The sequence below is a fragment of the Bidens hawaiensis genome, unplaced genomic scaffold (assembly GCF_021521415.1).
Source record: "Bidens hawaiensis isolate Kalapana, Puna unplaced genomic scaffold, B.hawaiensis_p1.1 tig00066379_1, whole genome shotgun sequence".
Lineage (NCBI taxonomy): Eukaryota > Viridiplantae > Streptophyta > Magnoliopsida > Asterales > Asteraceae > Bidens > Bidens hawaiensis.
Window position 1 is genome coordinate 46,639 of NW_027501814.1, and position 7,773 is coordinate 54,411.

The window sequence follows — 7,773 nt, forward strand, 5'->3', positions numbered from 1 at the left end:
CCCTTAAACATTAGTTACGTATATTTCCTCTTTTCATTACAAATTACCCTTTTACCTATATTCAATTTACAACACTCATAACCAAAAAATTAAAGAAAACACAATTGAAAAATATACTACTGAAAAAGCTGAAAGGTTGACTTCTTTCTTCGATGTTCTTCACTTCTTCTTAGACGCGGCAGGTAATTTGATCGTCTTTCTTCGACGCCGGTTCCATAACTTCCAGTTCGTCGTCTACACATCTGATATGGTTCTTTTTTAGGACTTCTCAGCTTCTTTTTTTCGTGTTCGTAGTTCACTCTATAATCTATTAGTTTATTCATTTTTTATGTCGATGTATAGAGACTATTGATTTATTAGTGTCCGATATTTTTTCAATACATGGGACATATAGAGACGTCTGGCATATTTGTTTGAAAACAACATTAAAGAATTAAAATTTAGGAATATTTGTTCAATATATGGGGCATCTAATTTATTTATTTGAAAACAACAATAAAGAATTGAAATATAGGAAAACACATAGGTCTGGGTTTGAAAGAGGAAGATATATAATGGATGCTATTAAAAATGGGATATATATAAATAGTTGTTTAATTAGCTCAATTGATTACTTTTAATGAAATGGATAAATATGTAATATATACGGTATAGGGTGGGTATATATGTAATTGATTTTTAAGTGTTGAGTAAATATGTAATAAGTAAACTTAGAAAGGGAATATATGTAAATGCCCCTTATTATTATTAATAAAAAAATGAACAAACTAATAGATTATAGAGTGAACTACGAACACAAAAACAAAAGAAGACGGGAAGCCCTAAAAAAGAACTATATCAGATTGTAGATGACGAACAGGAAGTTACGGAGCCAGCATCGAAGAAAGACGAGCAGATTACCTGCCGCGTCCAAGAAGAAAATCGAAGAAAAAAGTCAATCTTTCAGCTTTTCTAGTAGTATATTTTTCAATTGTCTTTTTTTAATTGTTTGGTTATGGGTATTGTAAATTGAACAGGTGTAAAGAGGTAATTTGTTATGAAAATGAAAAATATGTAATTGATGTTTAGAAGTTGAGGAAATATGTAAATTAGTAGGTTTAGTAAAGAGAAATAAGTAAAACCCTTAATAATAATAACAAAATTATCACATTGTTGTACATAAGAGGGATGTGCATTATTAACTAACAAAATTATAAAGCATCTATATAATATAATATAATATAATATATATAAACGAAGACTCTAAAATTCTACGTGTCGCGAATTGGTCGTTCCCTCTTTTATGGAAGCCACCAAATTGCTTCATATGTAAATGGAGAGTTCTCGTTGATTTAGTCCGGTTTGAAACCGTTAACATTAAACGGGTTATATCACATCCCCTTTCTTCACATCGCTTCACCTTAGAAACCCTAACATCAACGAACCCTAATCCCTATTCCCATTCTCCTTAACCTTACCTGACTTCCATGTACTCACTCTGATTACAGATTGCAAAACCCAATTGAGAAAGGCAACCCTACTTCTGCCGAACGCAATTGGAACAAATCCGCTCTCAAACCCTAATTTGATTTCTCGTAATCTCTACTGATTCCCAAATCATAATTTGAGTTTTGATCGCATACCCCCAAGTCATCACTAATTCAGCATCTGATTGATTGACTCACAATCAATATTGTAATGTGGTTCTACAGTCAGTTTAAGGTAACTTTTAATTCGTTATTTATTTGTCTGTGCCCTAACAGTCGTTAATTTTTTTGTTTAATCGTTTTATCTTTAACATGTAAATTTCTGTTTTTTTTAACTATGAAATTATCTTTATATAATTTGATTTGGTTCAGTAATTTTAATTAACTTGTATACAACAAACAGGGTGATCTTTGTCAAGTGATGCAAACAAAGCCGTAACTAAAACTAATGAGACCGAAAGAACCTGCATTTGAAACATCTCAACGGGTTCGATGATTAATGACCAAGGTGAAACCATGTCATCTTCTAGAAAGGTGAGCATGCCAATCGAAAGATCATCAATCTTGCTGATAAAATCTTGTATTACTTATATATATTGTTTGTTGCTATTATTTGGGTTACAGGTCAAACTTAGATTGCTGATGATCTTTGAAGTTTATTAACAAGTTGAAAAAGGACAATTTGGTCTAAGTTTGACACGAGCATGTCAAAGTTTGATTTTGGGAAGTTTCGAATTTGCAAAAGTGTACAAACTGAAACGCCTACTAAGATGATTTTTTGATCAAAATTGATTATGACTTTGGATTGTATCCAGGGGCATTTTAGGAATTACGGAAAACTTCGGGTAATTTTTATTTCTTGTCAAAGTTGTTTTGAGTTACAAATAGATTTGCAATTCACTTGCTTGCTGATAAAGTTTAATATGCATCTTCATGAAATTGTTGAAGTAAAGCTTGATGTAACTAACTAAACATTCTTTATGTTCAAACTGAACAAATATAGTTTTTTTTAAGAAGTTATTGTTTGAGTTTGACCACCTTATAGAATTATGTAAATTTGTATATTACTACTAAGTCAGTTTTTTGAATTCAAAATTAATAACAGGTCCAACAGCTTTTTTTTTTTAAGATCTTGTAGGGTTTTAGGAGTTTTGGTTCACTCATTTGCAGAAGAAGAGAGTAGTAGAGAAAAGAGTCAATGAAACACAGGTGCTGATTTACTCATTCTCTAGCCCTTTTGATCTCATGTCTTATTATTGGTGTTAATATAAAGAAGTTAACATATATTTTTGTTCAATTGTTTAATTATACATTTAGCTTTCTGCGTTGCAGGTCACGTAGTCTTTATCAATAATCCGTTCACAATACCCAATCCATACTTCTTAACTGAAGTAACACAAAGTATGAATAAAACATGTTAGAGGTGTAAAGACCTTATGATTGGATACGCCAAGGTCAGGTTTTATGTTGGATATACGTTTAGATGTTGATTAGAAGTAATTAAATATATGTTTTTTAAAAAATTATGTTCTTTTGTAGATTATTGCAATGGTGTCTCCCTTTCAGGCTCTAAAATTTTTAATATTGTTTTGTGAGTATCGTTTTATGCTGTTAATTTGTTGTCTCTTTAGTCTACCAATTAGTGAAAGGGTGTTAACTCTTTTATTTTTATTCTCATTTAAAAGAAAAGTTATATAGGCAAATATCCCCCTATGAGGTTTAAAGTTTTCACAAAAGATGTCTTTGGAAAGATTGTTTGATTTAGCCCATTTTTACTCGTTTATCTTGTAAATTTCGCGGGTCAAAACACCCATCGGACTCTCCCATACCCAGATGCCATAAAATGTCACCCGGCGAGATTTGGAGATATGCTCATTGATCCTCAATGGCATAATTTGGATCTTTACTTTTCCAGGTAAAGATGAAGAATGTGAATTTTTTATTATAGTTGATCTTTTTTTCTTTTTTTTTTGTGATAATAAAGCACAAAATATATACATCAATATCGATATGTAAAATTGAATTTATCTTGAGTTCAATTTTTCAGATCCTGACAATCTTAGTTGTATGGATATTGCAAGAAAGGCCTTTATCTCATCTCTCTATTTGTTTATTTACGTAAAAGAATCTAATTTAGCAAGTTGTATTATTGTCAAGAAAGGTCTTATAAATTTTAGTTAAGATGGTTTTTTAGTTTAGTTCCAATCGATTCTCGGTTTTCGTTGATCGCAAAATTTTATTGTTTGGCTTGTCAGATATATATACTGATTCGGTTTTCATTGATCGCAAAATGTTATACTTTGGTTTGTCATATATGTATTTCTATCCGACCAGTATATAGTTGGCATGGTATTTTCAACAATTTTCATGCCAACTAGAGAAAAAAATTAATATTTTATGTGAAATATTGATTCTAAGTGACTGAAGCCTCTATTAACAAAGAGATTGAGTGAGTTTTTTAATTCCTTGAATTGAAGATTAATCTGTTTAATTTTTGTTTTTCTTACTTTAAATATCTTTACATGTATGCGATTAGAGTGTAACTGTTTACTGTTAATTTCTGTTTTTATTTGTGAAAGCTCAATAATTCAGTTAAAAAAAGAAAAACTTGAAATTACCTGAACTTGAACTGCCCGCCAAGTGTTTGATAAAAGTCTTATGTGAAACAATGCCTACATTATTGGGCATCAAGTAATGTTGGTTTCTCACGTTGAATTTATTTTGAAATTACAGTGATCTAACTATTGACCGTAATGGTGGTTTGATGATAACTGTTGACTATGATGGTGGTCAAACTAAGGCAAGCAACAAGCACAATGGTGACTGGCAGCAAATCCCATAAATCCTAATTAGTGCGCCTCATATCCTAGAGTTCCGAAACATGTATAATTTATGATTTTATGATTTTCTCCAATTAGGGATTGTTAAGTTTCACGAAATATTAATAGTTGATGGGTTTGTTTTTATTAATGGATTGGTCTTGGGTTGAAATGAGGAGCATCAGTGGCGTGTTCGTAGTGACTAGCGAGAACGACCAACTAAAGATTTTATTGTGTGTTATTAAATTAAATAAAGGTGTATATGTTTTAAATTTGGTTGGATTTAAGGGATTCTAATTGTGTAATTTTGTTATTGATTAGAATAGTGTGTCACGAACTACAAAACCACCTGTCCACCACCACTTAACAGACAAACACGCCCGCCAAACAAAACATTTTATAGTTTAAACAAATTTTATTTGAAACAAAAGGAAATTCCACGATACCAGAAGTTAATTGGAGGAAATCTATAATATATATAAATGAAATCCCTAAAATCCTACGTGTCGCGATGTGATCGCTCCTCCCTTTTATGAAAGCCACTAGATCGCTTGATTTTTAAATGGAGATCTCTCATTGATTTAACCCATAGGGTCTTACCAAAACCAGATAGCTTTTAAACGGATTATAACATCTCATTAAATTAAAAATTAATCTTACCAATTATTTGATATGAAAATCCTATAAAATAGGGATATACTAAAATTTAATATCCAATTTAAAAAGAAAAAAGATATTATTTATAATTAATAAACAATTTTATAGTAAAAAACATAAGCGGGTCCTGGGTCACAAAATCCAGATAGCTTTTAAACGGGTTATAACATATCATTTATTTATGAAACCCTTTCATCATCAAACCCTAAGTATATTATTAACTTTCTTACAATAAAGATGATTAAAATCCAAAAAATAAATATTAAAAAACGAAAAATGTAAAACAACCATTGTATCAATTTTTTAAACCTCGTGACATATGCAAGCGTAAACCTTGTTTTTTTCAATACATACCCCACGACAATTTCATACCTATAAATTATAATATCATCAGTTGTCACTTACATGTTACATATGAGTGATGGCATACAAAAAGGTTGCTAGAATATCGTACCAACTATCAGTTTGTCTCAAATAGAATCGACGAAGGTGGCTAATACATTAGGGCCCAATCGGAGAATATTCAAACGAACATATGGTCTAAACATACGCCTGGTTTGTTGTCAAACCTACGAAATTACAACTTGCATTATAAGGGTTAACAGTTGAATTCATACGGCAAACTCTTGATTGATAAACTTTTGTACTGTATTGTATGAATAGCTTGTGAACAAGTATTTAGATACAAAAATCTAAAGAGAGGAATATATAATTGCCAAGTAACGAGGGCGTTGTAACTGACCTCATAAATAGTTAATGGTATAACAATTGAGTTCATACAAATATAGAATAAAAATTTGTGTTGTACAAGAAAACAAAAATATCACTTCAAATAATATTTCAATAATAGTAAGGCAATTGAGTTCATACAAATTATGCTAATTTGGATAGTGGATGTCATTATGAAACAAATGTTAACTACGTATTTTGTTGACCATGATATCCTAAGTAATATACAAAGGCTTTTAATCTAGTACACAAGAATACATAACTAGATGAATGTAGATGCTAGCCTTATATTAGACATAGATTTATGTAATTTTCAGAGTATGCGCGTCAATAATCTAATTCATGTACTTGTGTAATTGATAGAACGCATCTAGATCTATGTGACCTAAAAAACACAGGATTGGTAAATTCAAAGTAACGAGTTTGATTTTGTGTTGGATTTCTATTTATTATATAATTGTTAAAAAAAATACGGTTGGTTACTATTCATAAGACAATTACTTTGTTACAAATCATTTTGAGATAGTTATTTGAAGTTTGATTTTTAATATTATTTTATGTTTTTTTATATTCAATGCATTTGTAAAATTAGACTTCTATAATCACATTTGACATATTTTATTTTTGAAAATATTATGTTTCTTAAATTCTGTATACACAACTGAGACGTGACTCTTTATATTTACGTTTCAGTATAAATTTAATTCGAATCCAATCTGGGTCAAAGATAATATATTTTTAGTTTTTTTTTAACGTAGTAGTGCTACTCTAAGTTTCAAATACAAACGTCAATGTTTCCACCTACGCCACAATAAAAATTTTATTCAATACCGAGCTCACAGAATGCGTGACCAAAACAAATGGTTTAAATATTATAGTATTTTTATGCTTTCTTCATAGCAACTTAACTTTCGGTTTTAGGATGCATATTTTGGGTTTGTTTGAATATTTTGATGTAGTATGGAACCCAAACGGCTATGCTAATCTAGAACACAAACCATAAAAAAATTGTTGTTTTGGATGAATTCGATTAACATGGTTTGAATTGATTTGTTCGGTTTAACCCGAAACCAAACCGAGTTGAATTAAGATTGATTACGATTCGATTATCCCCTTTCCAAATTTGGTTAGGTTCTATTTTCAATTAGCGGTATAAAAATCTCATAACCGAATAAATCAAACCGAACAAATCGAATAAATCGATAACCGAACCAATAAACACCTCTACACATGAGACGGGATTCGAACATTGGACCCCCTATAAATTTCGTAACTAAAGGGTTATTTATGTCTCATTTTGTGAGCACGGACGTGTTACATCCATCAAATGAAATAATAATAAAACTATTATGACTCATAAATAGGTCAAGTTATTTCATAAAGGGGAATAAAAATAAGAATTATAAGAACGATTTGTAGCAAAAATAAATAAAAACCCCTCAAAAAAATCATAACTCAAATTTTCTCGGCATTGTGTCTTTTCGTTGTTTTTATGTTTGTTTGTCTGTGTGGGGGGGGGGGGGGGGGAAGACAGGGGAAACATTTTGATTTTTTTATTTTTTTTCGCTTTTTTATTAGTTATGGTATTTTTATTATTTTTAGGGGCTTTTTGTGTGGCCACAACTCCTTCTCGCACTTCTTATTTTTGTCTCCCTTTACATTTTAACTTTACTTCTCATATAAATAACAATATAAATGAACGTGCTTGGTTTTTGTTGTCTTGGGGATAAAAATTAACAAAGAACTAATTTAAGACCCGTTGCGTTGCAGCGGGGTTGTTAATCTTAGTAAACGCGTTCACCAGGTCACTGTCATCACGAAACCAGTACAACATCACCCGCCTTACTGCCACCACCATAGCACCTCCATGTAACGGTCTTTGCTTCGTTATCTTCTCCTCTACAAAGCCGCCACCACCGCCGAACACTACTTAGCTTCACTGTTTAAACACACACCACACACATCGTCGCTCAATGATCTGTCTCCACCACTGCTCCACCCCCAGCCGAAAAACCGTTGTTGTCAGATTGGAACCTTACCACCTTCAACCTAAAACTATGGGCACCACAAATCCGTTTCCATCTACAACCTGCAAATCCGTT